Genomic DNA, 19,549 nt, shown 5'->3' with positions numbered 1-19,549 from the left:
TGTTATTGTTGTTTGGTTTTTTGTGTGTGTTTTGAGACAGAGTTTCTCTTGTAGCCTTCCTTAGCTGTCTTGAACTTGCTTTGTAGATCAGGTTGGCCTCAAACTCCCAGAGATCCACCTGCCTCTGCCTCTGCTTCCTTGAGTGCTGCCTCTTTGCCAGGCTGATTTCCCCCTCCCCACCCCCCCTCCCATCCCCCACCTCCACCCCCACCCTGTGTTCTGGAGCTACTCTGGGCTCACAGACTCCTTTATCTCTGTTATATCAGAGTTCCTTGGCAGGTGCGGGGGGGGGGGGGGGGGGGGGGGCACCATCCTCTCTATTTTTTTCCGGTTTGGCTTCTTTTCAAACAAAACTAAAAATATTTCTAGATTCTAAACCTGTGTTCACCCTCATGAGGTCAGATGAAAGCCAGCTACCAACCAGGAAAAGACATGCAAAACTCATATATAATTTTATAAAAAAAAGCTAATGGTCTTTCTTTTTAAAAAATTATTTATCTTATATGTACATGTGTGTGAGCCTATAAGTTTATATGTACATGTGTGAGCCTGCAAATTTATATGTCATGTGCATACAGGTAGGCCACAGGTGAGACAAAGGCATCTGATCCCTAGGAACTGGAGTTTCAGGCAGCTGTGAGCCACCATGTGGAGGCTGGGAATTGAACCTGGGTCTTCTGCAAGCAGCCCTTATCCACTGACTGACCTTCTACCCTGTTCCTAAGGATCTTTCTAGTCTGCTTGGGGGCACTCAGTTGCTGCTCTTAATTTCCTCTTTTTGCTTCCTACTCTGAGCTGATTTTGAAAGGAAAAATATCAAATTTGTTGTCCACAGATTCTTTGGAATCCATATGTAAGACAGTATAACACAGCCTGTGCAATTTATATTTAACTGGGATGATCATGTTTTCATATAATTTTCCTATCTGAAGCAGGGAGTTTACACAGGCCCGTGCAGATGACGCCATGTGGATATGGAATACAAGCCCTGCAGACACCGCTACTCCTTAAACATTAGCACATCTTGGAGCCTGAAGACTTCCGCTCCCTTTTTGTAAATATGCCTCCCCGCCAAGTCCAGTTGGCTTACACATTAGGCCACTCTCAAGCATGATCCTGTCAGAGGCCTTTCTCTACAGGTGTGTTCTATGTCCACCTCAGCTCAGCACTGCATTTCTTCATAAAACTTACCACCATGTGGTACATCCTTGAATATTTGATTTACTGTCTGTATCCTCCTAAAAAATATTAGCTCCATGTACACACACATCCACACACACACACATACACACACACACACACACACACACACACTCCAAGTGCATGCTAAACAATGCCCTACACAAGGTAGGTAGGTGTTCAATAACTATTTTAAATAATTTTCAGAGCCCCGAAGCAATATGCATTTTGGAATGTTTGTATAGAATTAAACTACATCTTAAACGATATTCTAAATTACTTCAATAGGTCGCTTATTACTCTTCCTCACACAGGTCTCACCATGTAGGCGAGTGTGGTGGTTTATCTAAGAATGGCCCATTATTTTTATAAGAATGGTTCGTGTGTTTTAATGCTTAGTCGCAAGGGGCTGAAACTCTGACAGGATTAGAAGGATTAGGAGGCGTGGCCTTGTTGGAGGAAGTGCGTCACTGGGGGTGGGCTCTCTCGTCTCCTGCAGCCTATGCATCAGGATGTTGAACTCTCAGCCACTTAACCTGCCTGTGTGCCTCCATGCTCCCCGCCATAATAATGGACTAAGCCTCTGAAGTTTTAAGCAAGCCCCCAATTAAATGCTTTATAATCTGAGTTGGCCATCGTGTCTCTTCACAGCAATAGAACAGTGACCAAGAAGACAGCCTGGCCTTGAACTCCTTATTCCTTGCCTTAGCCTCCTCAGTGCTGAGGTTAGACAAAGGTAACACCGTGCCTGCAGTGAACATTTTTCTTTTCTTTCCTTTTTTTCCCCCCACTTATTTGCTTTATTTTGTAGGTGTAGCGGCATGCAAAAGTGTGCTCCAGCCTGCATGTGGAGTTCAGAGAGCAACTCGGGGGGGATGAGCTCTCTCTTCCTACCATATGATTTCTGGGATCTGTCTCAGGTCATCAGGCTTGGTCACAAAATGCTTTTATGCTTGAGCCTCTTGCCAGCCCCTAAATGAAATCTCAACACATACTTTGTTCACAGAAATACAGCTTGGAAGTGCATATTGATTTTGTTATCTTTGCGTTCTAATAAAATTTCCTTCAGTAAAGGCACTTGAAATGCCATAAATAATTACACTAGTGCCTAATTTGTGCTTACTTGCTCGAGTGCTCGCTCTACGTTAATTCATTCCAGCCGCTAATAGCCTGCAGCGCAGTTATTACCCCCGGCTTCCGAATAAAAGAGCCAATGCAGAGAAAGCTTGTCATCTGCCCAAGGTTACCCAGCTAACAAAAGGCCTAGCCAGAGCTCAGCCGCAGGATTTTGGCTCCACCCGAAGTCTTAAGTCCCTTTTCAGACCCCGTAGTCTACAGCCAGCTGTGTGTAAAGTCGGAGAATATTGGTGTTTTCCATTTCTTGTACCTTCTATTTAGAGTGGATACATTGCCCTGCTGTGGTTCTTGAAGCACCCAAATTGTCCTCTCTAAAGTTTCTAGGAAAGGTCAATGGCTTCAACCATGGCCCATCTTAAAAATCATCAGCAAGGAATTCTCATTGGTGACCACTTCGCTCTCCCGCCTAAGCAGGTTTTTTGTATATAAGTCATCGCACCTCACTGAATTTGCAGAATCACTCAGGCGGCTCAGGGGCTGCATTTCCATAATAAAGGTAATTAGCTTATAAAGGTTTCCAGGAGAAAATTTCCAAGTCTCTGTAGCTTGGGACAAGCAGAGCCTCGCCTGCTGGTGACCACTCCTCAGGGAGACTGCAGAGCAATCATATCCTGGCACCACATATTTTTCATTCTTAGTTTGTTTTTGATGTTCTTATTTTGTTGGGGTTTTTTTGTTTTGTTTTGTTTTGTTTTGTTTTTTTATTGAAATGGGGTTTCTCTGTGTACCCTTGGCTGTCCTGGAACTCTGTACACTAGGCTAGCTTTGAACTCAGAGATCCACCTGCCTCTGCTTCCTGTATGCTAGGATTAAAAGCATGCAACACCACTGCATGGCTTCATTCTTAGTTTGTGGGGATCCAGTCAAAATTATAATGACCTTTGTAGGCACCAGATGCCCTTTTAAAGTAGGTATCACAAATAAATAAATAAATAAATAAATATAAAGTAGGCATCATTTAAAATGTTTATTTTTTTTTTTTACTGATTCCAGATATCTGATGAATTTGAGAAATGGATTTTGTCTGCTTATAATGTTGTACAGCACATTGGAATTTTTGTCAAGTCCATCTGGGAAACAACTTGGCAGGTTTTCCAAGTTCCAAAAGCAGGTGTAACATAAACTTCAGATTTACAGGGTGATGGGTACAGAGGCCAGGCTCTCTCAGATGACCATTGTTTGCCACCCAGCGCCATGCGCTAGGAATCCGTGCAAACACCGGCTGTAGAATTTCAATTGCCTTTGCAAATAGCTGGTTGTGTTTCCTGCCAATTTTGCTTCATTTTCTGATGCAAATAGCAGATGTGCCACTAAGTGTCTACGAATTTGAGTGAATTGCAATTGCGTTCTTTTTTTTTTTTTACCCTAGTAATTTGGGATTTCAGAAAAGTGAAGGTGTTGAAAAAGAGTTCACAGATTTCAAAATTTCCCATTAACATTTTTTTAAAGAGCAGAGAGTTTGACATTTCTCCTGAAGCAGCTGCTCTAAATCACTATTGATTGCCTCAACGTGTACTTCTAGAAATAAACAGAAGTCTTGTCTCGCAAAATGTTCATGCTATGGCTTAGCAAAGGTTCTCAGATAACTACACCTCCCTTCACTTCCCAGTGATTCAAATCCTGTGTTTTAATGGCAATCTACTAATATCACTGGCTATCCCATCTCACGTTCTGCTTAAAGGACATAATGTAAATCCAAATACATGAAAGTCACTTTCTAATGGGACTGGAGAGATGCTTGAAGGAGTAAGAACACTGGCTGGTCTTCCACAGCATGTTGGCTCTGTTACCAACATGAGCTCCATGGCCGCTCACAACTGGTGGTCTGCAATTGAAGTCCCAGGAGATCTAACACTCCCTCTGGCCTCTGAGAGCACTGCATGTATGTGGCGCGCAGCCTTACATGCGGACACTCACACATACACATAGGAAAAAAAAATGTTCTTAAGTCCTTTCCCAAGCTTGGCATGCCTTAATCCCCTGGGAGACAGAGGCAGGTGGAGCTCTGTGAGTTCGAAGCCAGCCTAATCTACATAGCAAGTTCCAGGCCAGCCAGGGCTACATAATGAGTCTGCCTAAAAAAAAAAAAACGTCATCCTTCCTAATATCACCAGTCCACAGAGTGAACATTGCCCAGTTTCTCTCTACTGTGTGTGTTTTTCCTTTCCACTTAGGGCCCGCCTAGCTTCCAGGAAGTCAGATTCTACCCTGTACCTGGAGTTGCACATATGACTCAGGCTAAGCCAATCAGAACATTTCAATTCCCCTGCGTTTTGAAGGAGTGAGATGCGGAAATGTGAGGCCTAAAACCACAATAAATGGCTTTGTTACTGTAAGGACAACCACTGTGCAGAAGCTAGCATGGAGACCGTTGTGTAAAGCACAGGGGGTAAAGCCCAATTTTTAGGACATTAGAAACTTCTATGTGGGGGGTCACCAATGTGGATCAGCAAGGAAGGTACCAGCTGCAAAAGCCTGAAGACTTGAGTTCAGTCCCCAGAAGCCATGTAGAGGTGGAAGAGAAGAGCACAGACACCACACTGCTGCTCTCTGACCCTTACCCATGAAAACACCAAAACCCAATTTTTTTAAAAGATTATTTTTTAAAAGAAGTATTTATTTATTTATTATGTGTACAGTACTCCGCCTGCATGTACATCTGCAGGCCAGAAGAGGGCATCATATCACATTATGGATGGTTGTGAGCCACCATGTGGTTGCTGAGAATTGAACTCAGGACCTCTGGAAGAACAGACAGTGCTCTTAATCGCTGAGCCATCTCTCCAGCCCCACCCTTCTCATTTATAAGAGCAAATAAATTCCTTTTCCTTTAGGTCTGAGCTGTGGTCTCTCTAATTTGTCATGTATAACTTTCTAATGATGGTTGGGAGGAGTGGATGAAGTCCTGACCGAATGTGTATTGTTGACAGGAGCACAGCCATGTCAAGGACCCCAGTGCCTCACACGGGAGTTGGTGAAACCTTTTCCATGTCAGGCCCAGGGAATTGTCAAAGCTTTCCTCTGATCCACATAACGGATGTTGACAGTGTGTACAGAAGCTAGCAACCGCACCTTCTTCCTCTGGGATGACTGCAGCTGGAGCCTGCTCTCCTATAGAGACCTCCTATCAAGATTAGCCAAGCCCATGTTTTTGAACAGCTGTATACAGTAAACCTGCCTCCCTGGTTCAGATGTATAAAGTAAACTTGAGGACATGTCTGCGTTGCTGTAGGTGCCCTCCATCAGAGCGAGCACAACCCCTCCAATCCTAGCTTTTCTGTATGTATCTATTGGTTTCAGGATCCATTGGTTTTTAGTCCCACTTCACCTTGCTCGGGTTTCTAGGAACACGCCATGCAGGACGTGGCAGATAGTCACTTGCAATATAGAGACTGGTATAGTGAGGAATTCTCTGGATATTGGAATCTTGGATGCCCCCATTTTATGAACTAAAACATTTCTGAATGTAGACTTTATAATAGCTAGCTAAGCAAGGTGTGGTGGCACATGGCTGTAATCCCAGCACTCAGGAGTCTGACACAGTACGATCACAAGTAATTGACTACCTGGGCTACATAGCTATCCTAGATTACATCCTGAAATCCCATCTTTGGGTGTTTTCATTTGTCATTTAAGGAAGGAAAGGAAAAAAGGGTACCATTCGTGATCTTTCTAAGCTAGCTTTAATGACAAGATTGAAGAATATCATGATGCATTGTAGTTGGTTTGCTCAGGACTTAATATGCCATGTGCCTTTGGACGGACTTTTTTTTGGGGGGGGGGGGGGTTCTCTGTGTAGCCTTAGCTGTCCTGGACTTACTTTATAGACCAGGCTGGCCTCGATCTTACAGCAATCCGCCTGCCTCTGCCTCCCTAGTGCTGGGATTAAAGGCGTGCACCACCACGCCCGGCACTGAACAGACTTCTATAACAGGAAGTTCAAAGATAATCTTGGCTTGTCAGTGGTTTAACTAATAAGCTGTATTCATTCATCTTAGCACTCTGCGTCCTCGGTGAGCTGCCTTATTCCAGAACAGACAGCAGAGGAGGCAAGGTGTCAGAAATGCCCTCAAGACTTTGCCTAATGTTTTACTGGCTGCAACTGGGTCACCTGCCAATACCAGAACAAAAATCAACAGGACTAGGTAAATCAGAATATGTATTTGGGGACTCAGGAGAGATGCCGCGTTTTCTGTGTAGATTGCTAAATGATTATCTCTTGGAGTGATGTTTTTGTGCATCTAGTAAAGATAGTCTTCGTGTTATTCAAATGCTGATTTCTGTGTCAGCAGAAGCTGAGTACAGATTAGACTTGGGTATTGACATTTTTATGAAGCATCTCCTGCCTCAGTAGTTTGTAAACATTGTTCTCCATCTTCTGATTGGTTCAATAAAGAACCAATCGCCCTATACCAAAGACAAGAGAGAGGCAGGACTTCCGGTAGAGGTAGGAACTCTGGGAAAGAAAAAGGCACAGGAAGAGTGTGGCCAGCTGGGTAGAGAGGAAGTCAGACATAGAAGCAAAAGTAACAAGCCACATGGCAGAACATAGGTTAATATAAATGGGTTAACATAGGCTTTAAGAGTTGATTGGGAGCAAGAGTAGGCTAAGTCCTAAAGCTATCATAAACAAATGTAAGTCTCCATGTCTTTATTCAGATCGGAGCAGGCATAGAAAGTCCTTATGGTTTTAATCATCTGAAAAAGATTGGGGTTCTTAGCACGAGTGTCTGAACAACTACCTATTTTCCATGACCACCAAGGTTAATCAAAACACCTATTACAAACCTGTTTATCTTCTGCCTTAACAGTTTTTCTATCAAAAGTGTTATAATGAAAATAAAGATGTGAGGTTAAAATTCACATGTTTGCATTCAAGTTGCTAAATGTCAAATTCACCTTCATATTGCTCCTAAATTAATTAGATTACTTTTGAGGGATCAGCCAAACATTTGAAAAGTATGATTCTAAGTATATTATATAAGTAACCCTCAGCCAATTTCATTAATGTTTGAAGCTTTTTGAAGGTGTGTTTTTTTCCTACTCTGCCTCCTTTTCTTCCTTCATTTAAAAATTAGTTATATATCCTGTGTGTGTGTGTGTGTGTGTGTGTGTGTGTGTGTGTGTGTGTGTTTCACTATGACATTTTTATGACTATATACAATTTATTTTAGTTATATTCACCCCCATTACTCTCTCTTCTACTTCTTCCACCCTCTCGGATCCTCTTTCTTGTGCCAGATTTCTGTCTGTCTGTCTGTCTCTGTCTCTGTCTCTGTCTGTCTGTCTGTCTGTCTGTCTGTCTGTCTGTCTCTCTCTCTCTCTCTCTCTCTCTCTCTCTGTGTGTGTGTGTGTGTGTGTTCCAGTGAGTTTAATTACTGTTATTTTCATTAAGCGTGGATCAAGGATTATTCACAGAAATATCCACACCTTCACAGTAGTTAGCTCACTGAAGGAAATGGCTCCCCTCCCCCATCAGCCTTAATTAGCAATTGCTGCTTGGGAAGGAGTGGAGCCTTATGAATCCTGTTACAAAATATTCAGTTAATTATTTCCAAGGACATCATAACTTAAATTTTGTAAAGAATCACAAAAGACCCTGATTACTTTAGATAGCCAAAATAATTTTGAGAAAAAAGGACTGCTGCTGGAGGGTATTATTATACATGATTTCAAGTTCTGCTTCAGAGCCGTAATCATAAAAACAGCATGGTCATGGCACAGGAACAGACACATGGATCAATGAAATAGAAAGGAGGACACAGATATAAGACTTTGCAACAACAGTCACATGATTCTTAACAAGGATGCCAAAGTACACATTGGAGAAATGATAATATTTTCATCAAATTATGCTGAGAAAACTGGGTTTCTACATGAGAGAATTAAACTAGACCCTTATCTCTCACCATGAAGAAAAATCAACTCCAAATGCATCAACTATCTCAACATAAAACTTGAAACTCTAAGATTACTGGAGGAAAGAGGGTTGAGTACACTTCAAGGTACAAGCATAAATAAACCTTTTTAAAAAAGAGATACAGGCATAGGTAAGTATTGTGGTAAAGCACAGTGTTTTTCCTCCAGTACCTAGCTCCCATAATAACGACTCATACTCAAAATATTTTAACAAATACATAGGACATATATGTAGGCTCTTCTCTGACTTTCTCATAACTTAATAACCCATTTATAGTAATCTACATTCTTTCATGACTGGCTACCTGTGCTCAGGTACCATGCGCCCCTCCCTACTCTTCAATCTTGCTGGCTGACTCTCCTATGCCTGGCTCTATCCCAGAATCCTTTCTGCCTGCTGAATGTCCCACGTCCCATTTCCTGCCTAAGCTATAGGCCTTCAGCTCTATTATTGACAAGTGAAGTGTCCACACAGACACAAGATATTCTCTCAGTAGGTAAGGACTTTCTAAATAGGACTCTAAACCTAAGGAAATAAGCCCAATAAGTGACAGTTTCATGGCTTCTTGTGCAATTCAATGCTTCTATACAGCAAAAGAAACTGTCAGTCAAGCAAAAGGGCAGCCTAGAGAATCAGTGAAAATCGTTATCAGCTATACTTCTTTCAGAGGATTCATATCTAGAATACAAAGAACTTAAGAAACTAAACCTCAGTGCGAGGTATGGGTTTCAATGTATGGAGTAACCCTTAAATCCAATCATAATGTGCCATGACATTCACACCACTATTACACAAATGTGTAATGTGTTCCCAGGCCAGCCATTATTGTAGCTCCTAGGGTTCACAGCAGGGTAACAATTGGCGGTAGTTTTCTATTCTAATAGGCATCTGTCTCCTCCTTTGGAATTGTTGGTCAGTGAGGTCCCACAGACCCACAGACATTATAGTTTATTGTTAATGCTCTTGGTTACCCTACACAAGCCTATTGCCTAAGACAGCACACACTTGAATTATGGAACACAGAGAAATCAAGATGGTACTCACCTGGAAGCTCCGTCCTTACTGGCTAGCTTTCATAGTGCTGGAAGGTTCTGTGCATGCTACCAGGGGAGAAGATTATCATTGCTGTTACTGTGTGCGCATAGTAGCTATGGGAGAGCTGCATGCACACGCATATGTACACAAATAACAGTAGCAATAAATAATATCTTAAAATAAAAATAAATGGCTACACCATCTACTGCAACATTTACAGAAGGAATATCTCTATATTAAGCCTATTTCTCCCATACAGATTTGTAACTCATAAACTGATATTATAAAGAACAAAACAGTGGGAGTAAAACATTAGAAAATGTATGTTGAAATAAGTAGAACCTCAGAGCATGTTATTAGAAAAAAAGGCAAAGTAGTAAATATTAAGCCAAAGCCAAATTCTCCATTAGTAGACTGTATTCTGGAGTCACAGTAAAACTCCCATACCGAACTAAATCATAGAACTGAAGAAAATGTACGTCACAATCTTTGTAGATAGGCATAGTTGTGTGTTCAATTATTGCTAGAGCAGTTTAGTATGAAATAAATAACATGTGACAAATACAGTTTCAGTATAGAAAGCCAGGTGATATGAATAAGCTAAAACTGAATAAGTATTATATGAATAACAATATCTCCAAAAATGTTTATTTGTGTGACTTTATAGTGGCTAGACATAACAATGGAAGAGTGATTGGTTGCAAAGAGAAAAGGGGTCAGTGAGAATGGGGGCTAAGAGAGGGCTACCCAAGGTAAATATGGTCAAAATTCAGAATATAGGTACTAAGTGTCACAAGTCCATAATCAAATTCATTAATATTTATGATCAATATATTGATAAACATTAGAAACACATAGAAAGCAAAGGTTGTTGCTGAGCAATGGTAGCACACACCATTAATCCCAGCACTTCAGAGGCAGAGACAGGTAGATCTCTGTGAGTTTGAGGCCAGCCTTGTTTACAGAGGGAGTTTCAGGAGAGTCAGGACTACACAGAGAAACTCTGTCTTGAGAAACAAAAAACCGAAATGAAATAAGAGAAGAAGAAGAAGAAGAAGAAGAAGAAGAAGAAGAAGAAGAAGAAGAAAATAAAGGTTGTAAGAAGCAATCTTAGTTTCTTTTCCTGTTGGTATCATAAAATCCTCTGACAAAAGCAATTCGAGGAGGAAGAGGTTTGTTTCAGCTGACAGTTGCAGGTACAGTTGATCACGGCAGCGAGTCAAGGCGACAGGTGCTTGAGCTTCTGGTCACATTACATCCACAGTCAAAAAAGACACCAATGAATACATGCATCTCTTCTCCCATTGCCCCCGGCACTGCTATTTTATACGCTTACTGTTTATTTGGTCTATCCCCGCAGGAGCATTCTCCACGAGAGCAGAAAGCGCTCAGTGAATATTGAGTGAGTAACCAAGTGAGTATTTCCCAGAAGTTTTCACCATAGGCTTCCCCAGGCTTTTACATTTGCGGTGATGACCATATAATCCAGAGCTGTGTGGGAGCCCCCAGCACCTGGAGGACTCCTGACTGGGCTTCTACATCCCAAGACTTTCCATTGACACAAAGCCCACAAAGTGTATGTTTGCTGGCATGCTTAAAACACCCTAGCATTCACATCTTCTAACTCTAAACTAGTTCTGATCTCAGAGCCATTGAGTTCAAAGTTATTTTAGCTCCAATCCATATTTTGTTCAAAGGATGTGAAAGTAAATAAAGCTACTATGTTGCATTTCTGTTGCTAGCCCTGCTAACATTCCCAAAGGAGAGCACTTGTGTGTGTGTGTGTGTGTGTGTGTGTGTGTGTGTGTGTGTGTGTGTCTGTGTCTGTGTGTCTGTGACATCGGTCCTGGAGTTTGAACTCAGCCAATCAAGCTTGGTGGCATGTGCCTCTGCCCATTGAGTCATTTTCCCAGCCTCCTTCAACTTAATATCCATTTCTAGAATTTTCAATTAATTTTTTAAAAGGCAGTTTGAAAGTACAAATCTAAATAGATTAGTATACGCATTTTTTTCCTGCACAGAAAATTACCGCAAACCCAACAGCTGAAGACAACAAACTTTGTCTCCATTCCTATTAGCGATGGAGTTAGGACCTTAGCTGGCTTTACCCAGCCGTGCTGCATGGGGTCTCACACAGTTGCAATCAGGGGACCGATGGGGCTGCATTTCCACTTGCCACTTGCGCATCTCACTGGTCATCGGCAGAATTCCTCCCAGGCAGTGGAGGGGCTGGGGGCCATGACTGAGAGCTGACAGCACACTGGCAACGGCACCCAGCAGTTCCCCCGAGACCATGATTAGCTCTTAGAGGCCACAGGCAGTCCTCTGCCACATTGTTTCCCAAACAGGACTATAACCTCCTCAAGCCAGCAAGCAGTGGTGGTGTGACTCACTGTCCTCCGAGATGGGGTGGGAGCAAAAACCCATCATCTTGGGGAGCTCACCCGCATCCTCCTGCTGCTGGGCTTGTGGACTGTTTACACCCCTCAAGGAGAGACGGGGATCACGAGACCCTCTCCTGAGTGTCCAGCTTCTTCTCCCTGTGAGTTGTACACAACTCTGCCTTAGTTGCACGTATCCTTGGGGAGTGGCTAGAGCATATACGCCTGGCAAGACTAGGGGAGGGGCCTCCATCCCCGTGAATACGGGGAAGCCCTAGTCCCTGCTGGGTAAAGGCTTCCCAGGTATGATCTGTTGTGAGGGGATCCTCAACGCCCCTCTAAGTAGCCCCTCACCTGTGCCCTGTTATGAGTCCCCCCCCAAAACTCACAAGTTCCCCAGAGTCAATGCCTCCATTTGTTGTTGACCTTAAGAGGAGGGGAAGTCACTGCTTATGTCTCCCCCAAGGAAGAAATTTTAGTGACAAGAGGCTATAGACTAGGTTTACTAGCGAGACAGAGGCTTCTACGGTATGCCAGTCATAGAATCACTTCCCATCACCTATGGTATAGTCTCTTGGTTAGAACAAAACAGAAGGTGTACTAGTCATCTTCCTGATAACTGTAACAACCCCTGGCCCCCACCCCTATCAGCAGATCAACTTAAAAGGAGCCACGGTTAGGTCTGGAGTGCTGCTACACACCTGTAATCCCAGCACTCAGGAGGCAGAGGTGAGAGTTCCAGGACAGTCACAACTACATAGAGCCATGTCTCGGCCCTGCAATACACACACACACACACACACACACACACACACACACACACACACACACTACATAAATGTAATTTTAAAACAATGTCTTTGTTTTTTCAAATCAGAGTTCCATTATGTAGGCTAGACTGAAACTTGGTATGTACACCAGGTTGGCCTCAAACTCATAGAGATCTGTTCTGATCACTGGGCCTAGACATAGGCCCCACCACACTCAGCTTTAAAAAAAAATTTTTTTTTTTAAAAAAACAAGGTTTTGTTATGCAGCCCAAGATGGCCTTGAACTTAAGATTTTCTTTCTTCTACCTACAGAGTCCTGGGATTATAGGCATGTGCCACCATGCCTAACTGGGACTATATATTATTTCTCTCTCTCTCTCTCTCTCTCTCTCTCTCTCTCTCTCTCTCTCTCTCTCTCTCTCATAGTCTAACTCTCTAACCCAGGCTGACCTGAAACTCCAGCCGAGCCTTGAACTTGTGGCGAGCCTTTTGCCTCAGTTTCCCAGGTGATAGGATTATAGGTGTGTTTTTAAAAAACACATAGGTATTTTAAAGTTATGATCCCAATGTCTAAAAATATATAGTGGAGTTCATTCTTATTTAGTCAGTTCAAAATCTGAACACCAGAAACTAAGCATACTTTGTGTGATAGTTCCTTATAAGTAATATTTTCAGCTACTAATTACACTGCATCCTTATAAATTAAGGAATTAGGAAATAGCATTTTGATTTATTGCCTTTTTATAACTTGCTATGCAACTGATGAATGTGGCCTCCACACTCACTCACATATATGCTTGCGTGCACACACACACACATTTTAAAAAACAGATAAAATGACTAATTATTTCTTAGGACATAATTCAGAAAGAGTTGATGCATCACTCCTATTTTAGTGCACAAGAGTAATAAAATAATCACAACCTTGCTTGAGTTCACAAATAAGTAATAATTATTCATAGACATATGCACTAGATGGAGGGCAGTTGTTGCACTAGAAGCTGGATTTCCAGAGCCAGGCAGTGGTGGTGCATGCCTTTAATCCCAGCACTTGGGATTCAGCTCAGTTCCTGCATTCACAGCGAGCACTTACAAACACCTGTGACTCTAACCCCAGGGATCCAACACCTTTTTCTGTACTCCCAGGGAACCTGCACTCCTGTACGTACACACACAAGCATGCAAGTGCACACACACACACACACACACACACACACACCATTGGCAATAAAGTAAAACAAAACTTTTAAGTTAAATCTGCATATACACTCTGTAGCATTCAAATCTCAGTAAGCACATTTAGTGCTTCAAACCCTAACATTTCTTTAGGGCAAGCCTTACCTTTTTTTTTTAGGGATCCATTTCCACTGTGCACAGTCACCCTGCTGGGCCATAAAATTCTAGAACTTCTTACTCCTCTCTAACCATATCTTTGTTCCTGTTGGCCCACCGTTTCTAATCTCTCCTTTCCAGAAGCTAGTCCCTGCATCTGCTAATCACTACTCTACTTTTGATGTCTATGAAACCAACTGTGAAGTTCTATATATGTGTGGTGCTTGCCTTTCTGTGCGCAGATTATTTCATTTAACAGTGTGCCACAATGACAGTACTTTATTCTTTTTTTCCAGTGTGTATGTGTGTCTATGCAGTTGCATGCATGCATATATACACACACACACACACACACACACACACACACACACACACACACACACACATATATATATATATATATATATATATATATATATATATATATATATATTCAGGTGTTGTCTCTCAGGTGCTGTATATATATATTTTTGAGACAGAGTCTTTTGGGCTGAGCTGGCTGATTAGGCTAAACTGGCCAGCCAGTGGGCCCCAGGAATCCTTATGTCTCTGTCTCTAGTGCTGAGATTACATGCATACATCATTGAATCTGTATCCTTTTATGCAGCTTCTGGGAATCAAACTCTGCATGCCTGTACAGCAAGCACTTGCCTGAGAGTATCTCCTTAGCCCCTCACTTCATGCTTTCTATGGACAGAGTATGACCAACTATGTGCACAGTCTATTTTGTTTACCTACTCTTTTACAGCCATGCACTCAGATTGCTCCTGTTTCTTTACCACTGGGAATTAACATAGGAGTGCAGACATCTCATTTTCTCTGAGTAGGTAGTTGTGGTGGTATTGTTGGATCGAGTGAGAGCCTTACTTTTATTTATTTTTTTTTTTTGAGGAACTTATGTGCCATTTTCCATAATGATGGTTCTAATTCACTCCACAAATAGTGTGTAAGTGTCTCCTTTCTCTACATCCTTGCCAGAACTTGCTCTACTTAGTCTTTTGATACCAATCACCCCAGTTGGGATGAGGTGATGTCTCGCTGTGGTTTGGATTTGCATCTCACTAGTGATTACTGGTGATACTGAGGATTTTCTCCTGCACTTGTTGACCACATGTCTTTTAAAGAAATGCTTATTTAAATCTACTTTATATTTTTAAAATCAGATTAGAAAATTGTGTTTGTTTTTATTTAAGTTGTTTGTTTCGCTATTGAACTATTGGATTTTGTTTTGTTTTGTTTTGTTTTTTGAGACAGGGTCTCTCTGTGTAGCCTTGGCTATCCTGGACTCACTTCACAGACCAGGCTGGCCTCGAACTCACAGAGATCCACCTGCCTCTGCCTCTGCCTCCCTGAGTGCTGCGATTACAGGCATGCACCACCTCATCCAGTTGAATTTTTAGTTTTATTTGTGTATGTGTGTGTGTGTTTTCATGCCCATGTATGCACATGAAGATTACAGAGGAGAATATCTGGTGTCTTTCTCTACAGTGGTCATTCCTTTTTTTTTTTTTTAAGTAATTGTTTTACTATGTAGCCCTGGCTGTCCTGAAACTTGGTATGTAGACCAAGCTGGCCTAAATACACAAAGATCTACTTGGATTAAAAGTGTGATACAACTCAATTTTATTGATCTATTTTCTCTAGTGACCTATGCTTTTGAGGTCTAATTAAAAAAAATTTCCCCCAGCCAGAATAATAAAGTATCTCCCACCATGTTTTCTCCTAGCAGTTTCACAGTCTCAGTGCTACCATATTGCCATTTTTTAAATCTATCTAATTGGGTTCTTGTATCTCTACCACCCTTTCAACCCTTATTCTACCCCACTGCCTTCCAACCCCCAACATTAGGTAGGAGAGAAATAGAAGGTTAGAGGGGAAAGGGGGCGTAGACCTCTCTATAGGTTGCTTCCTGCTGATTAGGGTCCCAGAGTTCCTTGAGGCAAGTCCCGTCTTCACTGTCAGAATATCCAGTCCAGCAAACCACCAACCCAGCAATCCAGCACTAGCAAACACAGCTGCAGGATGAATCAGTAGCAGCAGGGGCAGGAACAGGGGGATCAGCAGCTGCTTCTTAGGAGCCCCTGGCCTCTTCTCCAGGCCCTGGCATTTATCCCCTCTGAAAAGTTCCCAGAATTCCAAACATCAACTATCCTCAGCTGGCAAAATCGTGCCCTTGCCAGAGCATGAAACACACTACAGTCAGCTGCTGTGGACAAGCTGAAGCAGCCCCACATCCCACATCTGGGATTAAAACAAAAACATATTCATACACCATAACTGGGTTTTTAAAAAGATTTATTCATTTATTATATATACAATGTTCTGCCTGCACATATACCTGCAGGCCAGAAGAGGACACCAGATCTCATGATAGATGGTTACGAGCCACCATGTGGTTGCTGGGAATTGAACTCAGGACCTTTGGAACAGCAGTCAGTGCTCTTAACCTCTGAGCCATCTCTCCAGGCCCATAACTGGCTTTTTTTAAAGAAACCAAAATTCTCACTACACTACCCATTTTGGCTTGATTTTGATATATAATGAGAGGTGGGGGTCTAATTTCACTTATATGTATATAAATATCCAATTTCCCCTCAACTTTTTTATTTAAAATGGCAGTCTTTTATCTGATGTTAGTTCTTAGTACCTTGGTCAAAGATTGAGTTAACATCCAAACTTTTTACTGTGTCCCATTATGCTACGTGCTTATTTTAATGTCAGAGTTACAATGTTTGGATTAATTGCTTTGTGGTGTGCTTTGAAGTCAGGAAGTACAATGTTTCCAGCTTTGTTCTTTTCGCTAAAGAGAGATTTTCTGTGTCTGTGTATAGTTCCACATAAATTTCAAGATTGATTTTCCCCTCTGGGCGGTGGTAGCCTATGCCTTTAAATGCAGCACTCGTGAGGCAGAGAGAGGTGAATCTCTGAGTTTGAGGTCAGCCTGGTCTACAGAGTGAGTTCCAGGACAGTTCTGTGTAGAATATCATTGGTGTTTGTTACTGTTATTTGTATAAAACTCTCTTTGTTTCTGTTTCTTTTTTAACTCAGCTATCACACACATAACAGACTATTTTATTTTAACAAGTTTCACAGCCCAATCCTGAGCAATGTTAACTTTATTCTTATCCCTCTAAGCTAATCTGGTTTCCTCCCTGCATACATCCCAGAGATATCAGCACTTTGTAGCTTTCCTTGCTCCAGCTCCTCTCCTGGTCTCTCCTGGGCATCTGGCAGTGGCTGAATCCCCTATTTCCTCTTCTAACTCTTCCTCCCATGCCTGGTAGGAAGTCCAGCCCCATCCTCTCCCCTGCTCAACAATTGGCTGAAAGCTGCTTTATTGGCATATCAGAGGACAACTGGGGAGCAGTGTTTACACACCATTGAGACAGGAGAGTCTCAGAACAAGGATTGTAACCAGATTATGGAAGGGTGCAGAAATCAGCATTTGAATTACACAACAATCTTATGCCAACAGGTATGTATTAGGGGTTGTCTTAAATTATAGATTTATTTGTGGAATATGGACATTTTAACAACATAGGATTTTTGTATATATGTGTCCTTTTCAACTTACTGCATCAATTAGTTGTTAGCTTTTGTTGTGTAGATCTTTCACCTCATTTTTGGGGGGCAAGGGAATGTATGTATATGAATGTGTATGTGTTGGTATAAGCATGCATGCAATAGCACATGAGTAAAGGTCAGAAGACAACCGTGACCTCTTACTCTCTGCTTCTTGACTAAGGCAGTGTGGTTCTGGGCTGTGGTGGTATACAAACTTGAGCTATGAGCCAAATGAACACTTTCTTCCAAAAGTAAGTAGATAGGTAGACAGACAGACAGAAAGATAGATGACAACTTTGGGTTGTGGGTGTCCATCCTCCACTTCTACCCTGTTTAAGGCAAGGTCTATTTGTTGCTCACTGCTGCATACAACAGGCTAACTGACCATGAGTTTCCAGGATTCTCCTCTCTCTCTCTCTCCACTCATTTTGCTACAGGAACCCTGGGATTACAGATGAGCATGAACACACCTGGATTCATGTGGGTTCTGGGGATTTGAACTTGAGTCTTTGCACTTAGGTGACAAATGCTTTATCTACTGACCCGTGTCCCCCAGCCCTTGGCTTCTAATTTTTTCATGGTTGTTATTTTTATTTTAGAAAAATACTCATTTTATTTTTATGTGGTGTGTGTGTGTGTGTGTGTGTGTGTGTATGTGTGTGTCCACAGAGGCTAGAAGAACACCAGTGCTAGAGTTACAGGTGGTTTTGAGCTTTGTGATGTAGATGCTAGAAACTAATTGCAATCCTCTAAAAGAGAAGCTTTCTTAACCACTGAGCCATCTCTGAACCCCCCTCATAGCTCTCATAAATGAGATGATGTTCTTGAATTCTTTTGTAGATAGCCTACTTTTGGCTATAGACATTTTGGGGATGTTTTTATGCTGCTGGGTTTTTTGTTTTTCAGTTTCTTTCTGCATAGTCCAAGGACCTGGATCTGACCATGGAGTCAAGCTGGCTTAAACCTTACATCTCCTTCCTAGATCTCCAAAGTGATGTGATTGCAGGCGTGCACTGCTACATCTGGCTTGCTTTTACATCCCAAAACTTTGTCGGATTTATTAATTCTAGTGATTCTTCTGTGGACCGTTTGAGGCTGTCTAGGTAAGAGATTGTATCATGTGCAAACAGCAATAATCTGACTTCCCAACTTAGAAGAGAGACTTGATTTCCTTCTCTTGCCTAACTGCAAGTAATAATAAATAAAAGGCATATAAATCTACATCCTGTCTTATTCCACCTCTTAAGGTGAAACCTTTTACCTTTTCTCCACTTAATATGATGTTAGCTGTGGGCTTGTTAGGTATAGTTTTTTTTTTTTTAAATCATGTTCTGATGCAATTATATTATACCTAATTGATCTGTTTTTAAATGTAGGCTGTTGAATTTTGCCACACGCCTCTCTTGTGTCTATGTGATATGATTGTTCGGAGCCAGCTCGGGGTCATTCAAGGCTAAAAGAGTCTACTGGCTATGGAAAGATACTGATGCCCCGTTCCAAAGCTAAACTTCCTCCTTTCAGCCTCTGCATAACTTCCTCCTTTCAGCCTCCGCATAACTTCCTCCTTTCAGCCTCTGCATAACTTCCTCCTTTCAGCCTCTGCAGATGTTGTTTAGCAGGATAGCTCGGGACTTTCCAAGAGATAGTGTTCCGAGATGAACCCCTGATGGTATCATCTGGAGGCATTCTCGGCCCCCCCCCCCCTGCTGCTTGGCTCCTGCCTCCACCCCATATAAGCTTTTGCTTTTGATTCAATAAAAAGACCTTGATAGGAACGCTACTTGGTCTCGCCTTTCTCTTTCTCGTCCCATCTCTCAGGTATGGCTCCCCTCACGACCCCGTAATTACTGGTCCTGCTGGACGGGACAATATGATCACACAGCTTCGTCCCTCCTTGTGCTGATATGGGGCTCATCACATTACTTATCTGCATTGATGGGGTGAATCATGTGGAGTCTGTGATGGTGGATACTTTTATATGATGTTGGACTCAGTACTCTGATAGATCTTTACATGTGTGTTCATCAGAAAAATTGGGCAAATTCTCTCTCTCTCTCTCTCTCTCTCTCTCTCTCTCTCTCTCTCTCTCCTGACTGGTCTGGAGATTTTAGTTTAGAAAAATTCCATCCTTTTCAATTTTATGAAAACGTCGAAGAAAATTGCCTTTATTTCTTTAAATGTTTGGTAGAATTTAGCAGTGAAGCCAGCTGGCCTTTGCTTTTCCCTACCAG

The sequence above is a fragment of the Acomys minous genome (genome assembly GCF_964271855.1).
Source record: "Acomys minous genome assembly, chromosome: 19".
Taxonomy (NCBI): Eukaryota; Metazoa; Chordata; class Mammalia; order Rodentia; family Muridae; genus Acomys; species Acomys minous.
This window is presented reverse-complemented; position numbering follows the sequence as displayed.